The sequence below is a fragment of the Macaca fascicularis genome, chromosome 2, assembly GCF_037993035.2.
Source record: "Macaca fascicularis isolate 582-1 chromosome 2, T2T-MFA8v1.1".
Taxonomy (NCBI): domain Eukaryota; kingdom Metazoa; phylum Chordata; class Mammalia; order Primates; family Cercopithecidae; genus Macaca; species Macaca fascicularis.
Genome location: NC_088376.1, coordinates 11,469,142 through 11,482,591, shown reverse-complemented (window position 1 = coordinate 11,482,591; position 13,450 = coordinate 11,469,142). Strand labels below are relative to the sequence as shown.

Genomic DNA, 13,450 nt, shown 5'->3' with positions numbered 1-13,450 from the left:
TCTAAGAAGAAAGGAGTTTGAAAATCAGTCTTGTTATGTAGCTTAATTTGAATACATCCAAAAAATGACATTGCATTTTTTTTCATATTTGCTGAATCTATTTTTTGGCTGGAGTATTTTAAAGTAGATTTTTAAAGTAGATTTCATCTCTTACTACTTCACATGCAAAGAGCAGGAGGACAGGGGATTGATCTCCCAAGGGAGGTCCCCCGATCCGAGTCACGGCACCAAAATGTCACGCGTGTCCGTGTGAAGAGACTACCAAACAGGCTTTGTGTGAGCAACATGGCTGTTTATTTCACCTGGGTGCAGGCAGGCTGAGTCCGAAAAGAGTCAGCCGTCATTTGTTTTTTATCCCATTTACCTGTTGATGAAACCAGTTCAGTTGTCCCATAGGAAGTCTTACCTTCTGGATTTGTCTGATAATTTGCCTATGGTGTTATTTAACTTGTTCTTCTTTCTTCTGTATTTCCTAAAAACTGGAATTGTATATGAAGGCTTGATAATATACAGATTAAACATTTTGGGCAAGAATTTTTCATAGGTGGTTAGCAGGGCATGGTGGTGCGTGCCTGTGATCCCAGCTACTCGGGAGGCTGAGGCAGGAGAGTAGCTTGAACCTGGGAGGCAGAGATTGCGGTGAATGGAGATTGAGCCAGTGTACTCCAGCCTGGGTGACAAAGCAAGACCTTGTCTCTTAAAAAAAAAAAAAAAAGAATTTTTCATAGGTGCTTCATATCACGTCACATCAAAAGGCACACACTGTCTAGACGTCTCACTGTTAATGATGCTAAAGGGCTGATCAGGATCAGGTGGTGGCTGCTTGACGCATGAGAGGTGTTTTGATTTTGCTTTTTAAGAGCAGCAGTGTGTCTATATGTTGATGGGACTAATCTTTGACAGAGGGATACTTATCAATAAAAAAAAGGGGGGAGGTTTTCTAGAACAACTTTCTTAAGTAAACAATAATGTGTAGGATCTAGTGGACAAGTGTTGGTTATTGTAAGTGTTGGACATAGCCAGTTCATCGATAGGGATGAGGCATATGGACATAAATGCATAAATGCAGATAAAGGGGGCTCTGTTAGGGGGTTTGAGGAAGTTCTAATCTGGCAGCTTTTGTTTTCTCCATGAACAAGTAGCAAATTCATCACAGGAGAGTGAGATTGAAAGGAGGAAGTCAGGTAGTGGGTGAGTGCCAGATGAATTGTCTGGAAAAGTAGCATGTGATTTCTGAGACGCATTAAGGACCTCCCGGCAGTTAGTGATCATAAACTTGAAGCGAAATCAGTAGGCATTGTTGTGCAATTTTCTCTAGCCGTGCTCAGTGGCATGTTTGCCCGTGTGGAGCAAAACAGAGGGTTGGATTTAACCGGGATTGGGTTTTAGCCAGTCATGTGTGATCAAAGAGGGCAAGGGACTCATTATAATGATTTTGACCATGGAATTTAAGCTGTGTAGGAAGGGAAGGAAGAATATGGGGAAAGTGAGGGACAGTGACAGATGGAAGGATTAACCACAGAAGCTTGTTGGAGTTGGAGTACTAATTGGAATAAGCTGCATAGACAGGAGTGGTAGTTGGAGATGGGATGCCTGAACTCAGGATTATGAAAGGTATTTTTGGGAAATAACAAGATCAGAGATACAACTCTGGGAGTGAGTGGCCGTGGTCACAATCACTGGGGTAGAGGAGATCAAAGGACTGTGAGGCCAGAGGACTAGAACATCCTATAGATGGGTATTCATATCACGAGGAGGTATGATAGAAACAGTGTTGGAGCTAAAATATTCAGGCAATGAAGCACAGTATTTTGGGTTGGGGAGAAGATGGCTGCAGCCAGTAAGTGGGGTCATAGGTAGCGGCGTCTGCACAGGGTCTCTGTGAGGATGACATGTGTTGATGCACGTGATACTCTTCACTTTGAGGCTGACAAACAGCATGTACTCAACAAGTGTTAGAGGTTCTCCATCTGAGTCTATGTGGCTCCAGTGAGTAGAGCTTAAAACACTGGCTTTATAGTTATTCATTTTTTATTTTATTTTTGAGATAGTCTTGCTCTGTTGCCCAGGCTGGATTGCAGTGGCACAATCTCAGCTCACTGCAACCTCTGCCTCCCGGGTTCAAGCAATCCTTCTGCCTCAGCCTCCCAAGTAGCTGGGATTACAGGCACCCACCACCACACCCAGCTAATTTTTGTATTTTTAGGGAAGATGGGGTTTCACCATGTTGGCCAGGCTGATCTTGAACTTCTAACCTCGAGTGATCTGTCCGCCTCGGCCTCCCAAAGTGCTAGGATTACAGGTGTGAGCCACCGTGCCCAGCTGCAACACGGGATTTATTTTTACAAGGAAGTTGATTTTCCTTAACTTTAAGATATTTCTAAGAGGCAGAGCTGCTCGCACAGTTGTGTGTGGTCTGGAGCGGTAGTAAATTCCCTGTCATTCAGTGTATCCAACAGGCAAAATGAACATTTGCAATGATGGTGCCGTCAAGGAGATTCTGGCAACTGAAGGTGATGGGTAGGTGGGTGGGAGGGAGTGACTCTAGCAATTGAAGGCAGTGGACAGCGCGGAGGGATGGTGTCAGGAGCTAGCTTCATTCTTGCATTCAAACATGACTGAGCATTTCCTAGCTGTGATCCAGGAGCTCTCAATCTGGTTAGGACAGATCCGCAAACAGATGTCACATAGTTTGATGAGGGGAAGAATAGGCACCATGGAGTGAGGCTGATATCTCTGTGAGGCCAAGGAAGGCTTGAGAGTCAAGGAGCAGTTAAGCTGGTGTTGGAAGCTGAGTGGAAACAGCCCCATGGGAACAGCATGGGAAACGACACTAAGCTGAAGAACTTCTTGTGCAGAGCTGCAAAGGCATGAAAGAGTCTCCGACATTTAGAGTGCCATTCCACTTAATCTGGGCAAATTACTTATCTTCCCTGTCTCAGTTTCCCTGTTTGTCAAAATGGGGGTAGTAATGGTATCCACAGAGGAAGGGACGGTGGCTGTTGTAATCCCTTTGAGTGGATTATCTTTGTTTTTGAGACGGAGTCTCGCTCTGTCGCCCAGGCTGCAGTGCAATGGTGCGATCTCGGCTCACTGCAACCTCCACCTCCCGGGTTCAAGTGATTCTCCTACATCAGCCTCCTGAGTAGCTAAGATTACAGGCACCCACCACCACACCTGGCTAATTTTGTATTTTTAGTAGAGACGGAGTTTCACCATGTTGGCCAGGCTGGTCACGAACTCCTGACCTCAAGTCATCCACCTGCCTCGGCCTCCCAAAGTGCTGGGATTATAGGCATGAGCCACAGTACCCGGCCGAGTGGATTAACTTACTTGATTCTGTAAGTCACACTGTGAGGCAGGACTTCTTGTTATTACTATTTCTATTTTACAGATAAAGATGTCTTAAATCTTGAGTCTTAAGGGGTTGAGTAACTTGCTCAAAGTCAGGTATCTGGTGAAAGGCAGTTTGGGCTCTTGTCTTGATAAATCTGATTCCAAAGCTTGTATTGTTCATCCCTAAGCTATAGTCAGTGCTTGGCACATAGCTAGTGCTAAATAAATGGTAGTTGTTATTGCCAGGATTGCTAAAGTTTCTCACCCAGATTGTTGAGGGTTCTGTTATCACTTCTACAGCTGGTTAAAGATCCGTAGTGCTGCTATCTCATCCGCAGCAGGGACTGGTTTTGGAAAGCCCCCGTCACCTATGATAAACCTAGATAAGTTGCACCACTTTTGTTTCATTTGGTTGATTTTTGAGAATCTAAAGTGGAGAGTGATTTTTATCTTCTTAGAGGGCAAGGTGTTTTGAGCAGATGCAGTGGATGTGAGGGAGGAAGAGCTGGGGTTGATGCACTTTTCTGATGTCTGTGGGCTGTATCAAACAAAAAGTTTCATGTCCTGCCTGCCTGCTGGAGGATGGCAGCAAACCAGCATTCACAGGCAGGAGGTGTCATCCAAAAGTCTGGTGACTGCCCACAGTGTTTTCTACATGGGGCTAAGAAAGAGCCTCTTCCATGAGTGATGCTGGGAGTAAGAGCTGTCAACCCGTCACCCATTTATTCATTCAACAAATGCATACTGAGAGCTTATTACGTGCCAGACATTCATCTAGTGTCTAGAGATACTCCCTGGAAAGAATAGAGAAGAAAGTTGACAAGATTCCTGTTTCTGAAGCTTATATTTTTAGTGGAAGGAGACAAACTAATCAAATACTAAATGAAAGCCTACATAATTACAAACACTCACGCCACAAAGGAATTCATGCCATGCAAATGTCAGAAGGATAACTATCAGAGAAATTTTCTGACTCTTCCAAGGTTGCTGCCCAGAAATCCGTTCTTTGAGTTGATGAAGAGAGCCCCAAATGTTTTGACACAGGGCAGAGTGGCACCTCTCACTTTTTCCCTGGTAGTCATACCTAGGGCTTGCCTGCCTGCCTGCCTCCTGGTCATGAAGAGCTGGGGTTCTCCCAACTTGAACTCCTAGCCTTCAACAGAGGATTTTCTCTTGGCTCATGGGGTGAAGTTAAGTATGTCCATATGGCTTCCTCTTAGTTCTATTAATGCTAGATCTCCTAGGACAGGCCTTGAAGCCAGGTTAATATTGTGCAGCAAGTTGATACACAAGATCGAAGTGTATTTTTAGTATTGCCCCCAACAGTTTTGCCTTAATTATTCAAGTAACATAATAAAAATAATGAAGTTGGCCAGGCATGGGTGCTCATGCCTGTAATCCTAGCACTTTGGGAGGCCGAGGTGGGTGGAACACCTGAGGTCAGGAGTTCAAGACCAGCCTGGCCAACATGGTGAAACCCTGTCTCTACTAAAAACAAAAATTAGCTGGGTGTGGTGGCGGGTGCCTATATTACCCAGCTACTGGGGAGGCTGAGGCAGGAGAATCGCGTGAACCTGGGGAGCAGAGCTTGCAGTGAGAGACTCCATCTCAAAAACAAAGAAGAAAATAAAACAAAGGAAAATAAAACAAAACAAAACATGTCAAAAACAAAGAAGAAAATAACAAAGGAATAACAAAGGAAGTCAAACTGATGAGAACTATCTTTCATCAGTTTACCCATCAATGGTATTCAAGTCTCAACCATTTATATTTTTTCTAGACAGTTGGACATACATACCTTTTAGTCACCATCTGAGTACACAGATAACATTTTCTGTTTTGCTTTTTTCATTATAAGATTTTAAGTGTTTTATTCCCTATTACTATATAAATTCATACACAATTGTTTATTTCAGGTGGCTATACCATGGTTTTCTTATTTCCTTATTGCTAGATGCTTAGTTGTTAACAGATTTGCACCTTGATAAATAAGTTTGACATTAAAAATTTTTATTTTTGGCAGTGTTATTAGGAAAGTTTATAGTGCTTAACACTTACTTCAAAAAGTTAGAAAGATCTCAAATTTACAACCTAATATTGCACACAGAGGAACTGGAAAAAATATTTACCCCAAAGCTGGCAGAAAAAGAAAAAAATAACTAAAATCAGAGCAGAACTGAACAAAATTGAGACTCAAAAATTCATACAAAGAATCAACAAAACCAAAAGTTGGTTCTTTGAAAGGATAAACAAGTTTGGTAAACTATTAGCTAGATTAACAAAGAAGAAAAGAGAGAAGATACAAATGATCACAATCAGAAATGACAAATACGACATTACAACTAATCCCACAGAAATATGAAAGATCTTTGGAGACTATCATTAATACCTCTGTTCACACAAAGTAGAAAATCTAGAAGAAATGGACACATTCCTGGAAACTCACAATCTTTCAAGATTGAATCAAGAAGAAATTGAAACCTGAACATACCAATATCAAGTTATGAAATTGAGTCAGTAATAAAAAACTTACCAATCAAAAAAAGCCCTGGAGCAGAAAAATTCATAGCCAAATTCTATCAGACGTACAAAAAAGAGCTGGTACCAGTCCTCCTGAAACTATTCCAAAAAAGTGAGGCAGACAGATCCCTTTCTAACTCATTCTATGAAGCCAGCATTACCCTGATACCAAAACCTGGCAAAGACACAGTAAAAAAAGAAAACCACAGGCCCATATCTCTGATGAAAACAGATGTGAAAATCCTCAACAAAATACTAGCAAACCGAATCCAGCAGGACATCAAAAAGTTATCTCACTGTGATCAAGTAGGCTTCATTCCTGGGATGGAAGGTTGGTTTTACCTAGACACATTAATAAATGTGATTCACCTCATAAGCAGAATTAAAAACAAAAGCCATATGATCATCTCAATAGATGCAGAAAAAGATTTTGATAAGAGCCTTCAAGAAACTAGGCATCAAAGGCACATACCTCAAAATAATAAGAATCATCTGTAACACACCCACAGTCAATATCATACTGAATGGGTAAAACCTGGAAACATTCTCCCTGAGAACTGAAACGAGGGATGCCCACTCTCACCACTTCTATTCGGCATCGTATTGGAAGTGCTGTCCAGAGCAATCAAACAAGAGAAAGAAGTAAAAGGCATCCAAACAGGAAAAGAACACAAACTGTCTCTCCTTGCTGACAATAGGATTCTATACCTAGAAAACTGTAAAGACACTGCCAAAAGGCTTCTGGAACTAATAAACGACTTCAGCAAAGCTTCAGGATAAGAAACCAGTGTATAAAAATTCATGGCATTTCCATAACCAGTAATTTTCAAGCTGAGAGTCAAATCAACAACACAATCCCATTTATAATAGTTGCAATAAAATGTTAAATACCTAGGAATACATCTAATCAAAGAAGTGAAATATCCCTCCAAGGAGAACTACAAAACTCTGCTGGAAGAAGTTATAGATGACACAAACTAATGGAAAAACATTTTGTGTTCATGGAGTGAAAGAATCAATATCATTAAAACAGCCACACTGCCCTAAGCAATCTGTAGATTCAACACTGTTCCTACCAAGCTACCAATGTCATTTTTCACAGAACTAGAAAAAAACTATCCTAAAATTCATGTGGAACCAAAAAAGAGTACAAATAGCTAAAGCAATTGTAAGCAAAAAGAACAAACTCAGAAGTATTCCAGTACCTGACTTAGAACCACACCGTAAGGCTTGTAACCAAAACAGTATGGTACTGGTACAAAAACAGACACATAGACGAATGGAACAGAATAGTGAACCTAGAAATAAAGCCACATACCTATAATCATCGGATCTTTAACACAGTCAACAAAAATAAGCAATGGGGGAAAGAACACCCTATTCAATAAATGATGCTGGAATAACTGGCTAGCTGTATGCAGAAGAATGAAACTAGATCCCTTCCTTATACCATATACAAAAATTAACTTAAGATCAATTAAAGATTTAAATGTGAGACCTCAAACTATAAGAATCCTAGAAGAAAACCTAGGAAACACCATTCTGGACATCAACCTTGGGAAAGGATTTATGACTAAGTACTTAAAAGCAACTGCAACAGAAACAAAATTGACAAGTGGGAAGTAATTAAACTGAAGAGCTTTTGTGCAGCAAAAGAAACTATCAACAGAATAAACAGACAGCCTGCAGAATGGAAGAAAATATTTGCAAGCTATGAATCCAACAAGGGTCTAACATCCAGAATCTCTATAAGAAACTTAAAACAATTGAACAAGCAAAAAACAAATAACAACATTAAAAGGTGAGCAAAAGACATGAACAGACAATTCTCAAAAGATGCATATAAGCTGCCAACAAATATGAAAAATGCTCAGTATCACTAATTATTAGAGAAATGCAAATCAGAAGCACAGTGAGATACCATCTCACATCAGTCAGAAAGGCTATTATTAAGTCAAAAATCACCAGATGCTAGGGAAGCTGCAGGGAAAGGGGAACATCTACACACTGTTGTTGAGAATGTAAATTAGTTCAGCCACCATGAAAAGCAGTTTGGAGATTTCTCAGAAAACTTAAAAACAGAACTACCATTTAACTCAGCAATCACATTGCTGGGTATATATCCAAAAGGAAATAAATGTTTCTACCAAAAAGAGACATGCACTTGTGTGTTTATTGCAGCACTATTCAGAATAGCAAAGAATGAAATCACCCTAGGTGCCCAACAGTGGTGGATTGGATAAAGAAAATGTGGTACATATACACCATGGAATACTACACAGCCATGAAAAAGAACAGAGCCATGCCCTTTGCAGCAACATGGATGCAACTGGAAGCCATTATCCTAAGCAAATTAATAATGCAGGAACAGAAAACCAAATACCATATGTTCTCATTTATAAGTGGGAGCTAAACAGTGAATACTGATAGACATAAAGATGGCAATAATAAACACTGGGCACTACAAGACGGGGGAGACAGGGGAAAGAGTTTAAAAACTAATTATTCAGTAATTGCATGGCAGGAGCAGTCATACCCCAAGCCTCAGCATTGTGCAGTATACCCAAGTAACAAGCCTGCGTATGTACCCCCTGAATCTAACATAAAAGTTAAAATTATTAAAAAAAAAAAAAACCTTTTCTTCTTTGTATGCCTATTGCTTTATAGAACTCATTCTTTATCTCATTAATCCTCTTTCAACTGTCATCACAACTATGTAATGTAGAGAATCATTTTACATGTGGGGAAACTGAAGTGTATAATCTTTTTTACTTTTGAATTATTTATTTATTCACTCTTGCTCCTAGAAGTACAGTACGTGGTCCATAGCCAGGAGCTGTTAATTCTATGGCCTGAATACATTCTAGAAAGGTTAAATTAATTTATATGATCCTTTGAATGTATATCAGTTTAATTATAATCTGTCCAGCAACGAGTATTATGTAGAAAACTGCTGAGTAATGTAAATTCTATAAACTAGTTTTTTAGTATTCTAGTTGCCCCTCTTGGGTTTCTCTCAAGATTAACCATAACTTTATATGCTTGTTAACTGTGCTTTTTGTTTTGTGATATGTCTGTTCACATTGATTACCTCTTTATTTTGGGAAACTTTTACTACATTAATCCTTTTTATATTTTGACTTTTCCTTTTTATTGTAGTTACAGTATTTTTCATTGTATAGATGTTGAAATTTTCTTGCAACTGAATGTATTAAACTTTTCCTTTGCTGTTTTCCTACATTGCATCAAAAGAAGAAAGAGCTGACAAGTATATAATTATATTTTTAGCTGTTTTTTGTTGGTTTGTTTAGAGACAGGGTCTCACTCTGTCACCTAGGCTGGAGTGCAGTGGTGCTCATAGCTCACTGCAGCCTCTAACTCCTGGGCTCAAATGATCCTCCCTCTTCAGCCTCCTGAATACCTGGGACTACAGACACGCATGCCTGGCTTATTTTTAGCTTTCTAAAGTTATATTTTAATACTTTTGTACATTTTTTCAAAGTCAAAGAATAATGAATGTACATTTTAGAAATTTTGGAATATATGTCAAATGATAAAAAATGAAAACATCTATTATTCTTACCATTCTGGGTGTACTTTTTTCTAGTACTTTTTCACATTTTTTTAAATGTGTGTGTTTTTTTTTTTTTTCTGAATTTGGATAGTATTTACAGTTTTATAGCCTATTTTTTCAGGTACAATTATACTGACTGAACTTTCATATATTATTAAATATTCTTTGAAAATAAATAATTTTTTGAAAATCTGTCTGAAGTTTATTTCAGGATGGACCTAATTGCTCCCTATTTATCTCCAAACCAGCGATTAAACAATCTGTTCTTCCCAGGTTGGTCCATGGTGGCTGCTTTAGCTTTCTAGCCCATTCTTATCTGGTGTCAAGTCTATTTCTTTCATTTTTTTTTTTTTCTTTTGAGACAGAGTCTCTCTCTGTCGCTCAGGCTGGAGTGCAGTGGCATGATCTCGGCTCACTGCAAGCTCCACCTCCTGGGTTCAAGCAATTCTCCTGCTTCAGCCTCCCTTGTAGCTGGGACTACAGGGACTACAGGTAGGCGCCATCATGCCTGGCCAGTTTTTTTTTTGTATTTTAATAGAGATGGGGTTTCACCGTGTTAGCCAAGATGGTCTCGATCTCCTGTCCTCATGATCCTGATCCGCCCGCCTCAGCCTCCCAAAGTGCTGGGATTACAGGCGTGAGCCACCGCACCCAGCCGGTGTCAAGTCTATTTCTAGGCTATCTGTGCTGTTCACAGATCCAGAGCATTGCACCTTTAATATGCTTTTCTCTCTTTTTTTTTCCTGAGCCCTGGAGGTTTCCTGGGCTGAGACCTAGCCTAGCTCTGCAGAGGCACCTTTCCATCTTGTTAATGTTTAACCCTGCCTCTGCTGGAAAACAGCGCTCACCTTCTCTCTTTCTCTCTCTTGTTTTTTGCCTTTGCAGATGAGTTTTGATCATCCTGAGAAAAATGGGCCTTGGCCTCCAGACCCAATAAATCTTCCCTCCCATGGAGAATAGTGCTAATTCCTGAGGACCTGAAGGGCCTGCAGCCCCTGGGGGATTAACCAGAAGCAGGTAAGGAACACACAGAGGCATGGGCTAGCAAAGGGGTACATTCCTGAGTAAAAGCTGGTGTGGCAGATGTGCTGACAGGGAATCTCAGGATCTCAGTATCTGGCTACAGCTTTGCTGTTTTCTTTTTGTATACATTTTTTAGTCCTCTTTAACTGCTGATTCAATTTGGGTTTGGTTGTGGGGTATAGAGAAATGGCTTGTGCATTTCTATTAACTGTAAGATTTAAGTTATTCTGTATTTCAGTCAACCATTCTGAGTTCCTACTACGTGCCACAAATGCAACTGGTATTGAGTATGTCGTGATGGGTGGGTCGGGACAGGATTTCCTTGCTTTGAGCATTGATTTCTGCTGGTTCAGTGTTGGCCGGTTCTTTGAAGGTGGTAATGCAAGTTGCTGTCTTCTTCCTCTAGGAGCCTCATGATGATTGTAAAGACTCTCTTATAAAATTGCATCAGTTCAGTAATCTTTCTTTGAGTATCCGCTCTGGCGCCGGCACTGTGCTGGGTACTAGGGTTTCAGAAAGGATGCCGGGAGGAGTTTTCCTTTAGCAGCAAAGTCAGGCATGTAAAGCAAGCATTACAGAGCACTGGCTGGCAGCAAAGGGGAACAAAGCTAGTGCGGAGGGGGAGGTGGCCTCCACTGACCTTCAGAAACAGAAAGGTGATGCTGTCAGAGCTGGGAAGCACATGGACAAGGAGAAAGGGTGCAGTCAGTGCAGACACCTGGATGCTTAAGAACAGTCTGGTGTGATTGGAAAATTCAAAGCTTGGTCTGTTTTTCCAAAACATTTATAGAGAAAAGTTTGTACTCTTTTCCCTCAGTTGCACCATTTAGTGAAAGCTTCTTCAGACTCTGCCTTCTTCAAACAACTTGAGAGATGAGAGAGGGTCTTGCAGTTATACGTGCCTGTGACCAGAAACTCTAGCTACCTGGTGGACTTGGAGCGTCAACCAAGGGTGGTGTCAAGGGACCACAAGAGCCCTGATGTGGGATTTCAGATGAGTGCCCTGAGGCCATGACAGGTCACAGGCTGTGAAGGCTGAGGCCATCTGATGGTTGCAAGACTGTCATTGGACCCAGCTATTTGGAGGAACTCTTCTTTCCTGGGAAACCACACCTTGGAGAGTAGGTACTGGGCAGCCGCTCCCTGAGCCTCCAGTCCTGTGACAGTGAATCAGGCCCTTCCTGCCATGTTGTTTCATTCAGACATGTCAAAGTCAAGTTCCAAGTCCACTATTTCCAAATCACTCATGCAACTTTGAAAGTTACTTGTGTTTCCAAACCTCACAATACTCAGCTATAAATGGAGCTCATAAAATCTGCTGCCTATAGTAAGTCTGTAAAACCTTACTAATATGGAAACCTTAATACGGAAAGTCCCCTTGAGTGATAACACAGTGCACAGCAGGGATGGCAGGCTTGTCTGCCACTGTCTGACAGATCAAGTTGCCTCTCTAGTGACCTTGAGTCCGACTTGATCACACTGACTTCTCACTGCCCCTTATCACAGATGCATGTCCTTGGGTGGAAAGATGATGAACTTTTAGAGTCAGATAGACCTGGGCTGGAATTCTGGTTCTAGAACTGATTTGCTGTTGATGTTGGAGAGACCCTAGAACCTTGCTAAGCCTCAGTTTTTTCATTTCCTAAAATAGGGTTGTCAATAACTCTATCATAGTGTTGTGGTAAAGGTTCAATGAGATATTGCAAGGAAAGTGACTACCATGTAGTAGGCCCTCCTTAAATGCTACTTGCCTTCTTTTCTCTGGTTTTTCTTCAGCTGTCATATGGTTATGTGATTACCTGTGTTGGGTATCCGTGGAAATTGAATTCCTTAGTTTCTTGGTAATACAAGCTTCCACCCTCCACTTCATGATCTTATATCTGAATTCTTCTTCCGCTGTGTGCATTTAATCATTTCCACAACCTCAGCAGTCCAGGATAGGAACCCATCATTCCCAGAGCCACTGGATCCTGAGGTCTGGGATGGTGGAAGCACTGCTTTGGTTGGTACTGCCAATGGATTCCAGGAATGAGCTGGATGTCAGTTCATGAAGGAGTTCCCAGGGAAGAGCCTGGAGCTCGGGGCTGCTGAGTTATGGCTGCGGCTTCACACCACCGTCTTCACTATCCCCCATCACCTCCACATGGTCCCCAGGCTGAGCTGCTGCTGTCTCTGTTCAGAATACCTCCTGTGCTTTTTTGCTTACCTTGTTCAAATCCAATGAATACCATCCTCTTGTTTTGTGCTCCCGACACTTTGCAAATCACATAGGGCAGAGAGAATTATTCTAAAAAACTCAGGAGCAGAAATATTAAGTGACCTGTCCAAGGTCACCAAGAATGGGGATAAGAACCCAGGTTTTGTGAACACCCAGTCCAGTACTACTACTACCTTTTCCTGATATCCATAGAAGCAGGATCCATGGGAAGAGACCTCAGATCCCTAGTGGGTTAGCAAAACCCCGGAGGTGATTGCTTTGATTCACTATTGTAAATAAACCCAGTGAATGGGGAAAGAATGTAATGTTTTCCAAAAGATACAGACATTATTTGAGTTCAAAGTACTTCCAGTTTCCATTCAGTTACACAATAAATTCTGAGAAAACAAAGTAGGTGTTTACCCAGAAATAAAGAGGACAATTCAGTCTCTATTTGCTCAATGAAATCTATTTTCCAGAGCTTTTTGCAGTTCTGTGCATGTTGTAGTGGAAAGGTCATGGGTTATGGAATCAAGTCCACTTGGATTTGAACCTCAGTGCAACCATTTCCTCAGCTCTGTGAGCTTGGACACTTCCCTTGACTTTTCAGAGCCTCAGGTTGCTAATCCATAAAATGGAGATGATAACACCTTTAGGTTAGGAGATGCCCTTCATATTAGATTATGCTATGCTTGGTGCCCCCAGAGTTGTGTCTCATGGTGGCCCTGGTTATGGCGAAGTTAAGTGAAGTAACATCTAGCATGCTTAATGAATTTTTGTTTCCATTTCCTTAGTTGGCT

At 41.2% G+C, this 13,450-nt stretch overlaps 1 protein-coding gene across 15 annotated transcripts in view; it reads left to right on the top strand.

Annotated features, from left to right (window-relative positions):
• ST6GAL1 (ST6 beta-galactoside alpha-2,6-sialyltransferase 1) overlaps window positions 1-13,450 on the top strand; it is a 145,043-nt gene that overhangs the window by 99,544 nt on the left and 32,049 nt on the right. For all 15 annotated transcript variants that reach the window (XM_045387163.2, XM_074030795.1, XM_074030794.1 and 12 more), the window contains one exon: window positions 10,316-10,447. The gene's annotated coding sequence lies outside the window, so the exon portion shown is untranslated. The remainder of the gene's footprint in view (window positions 1-10,315; window positions 10,448-13,450) is intronic.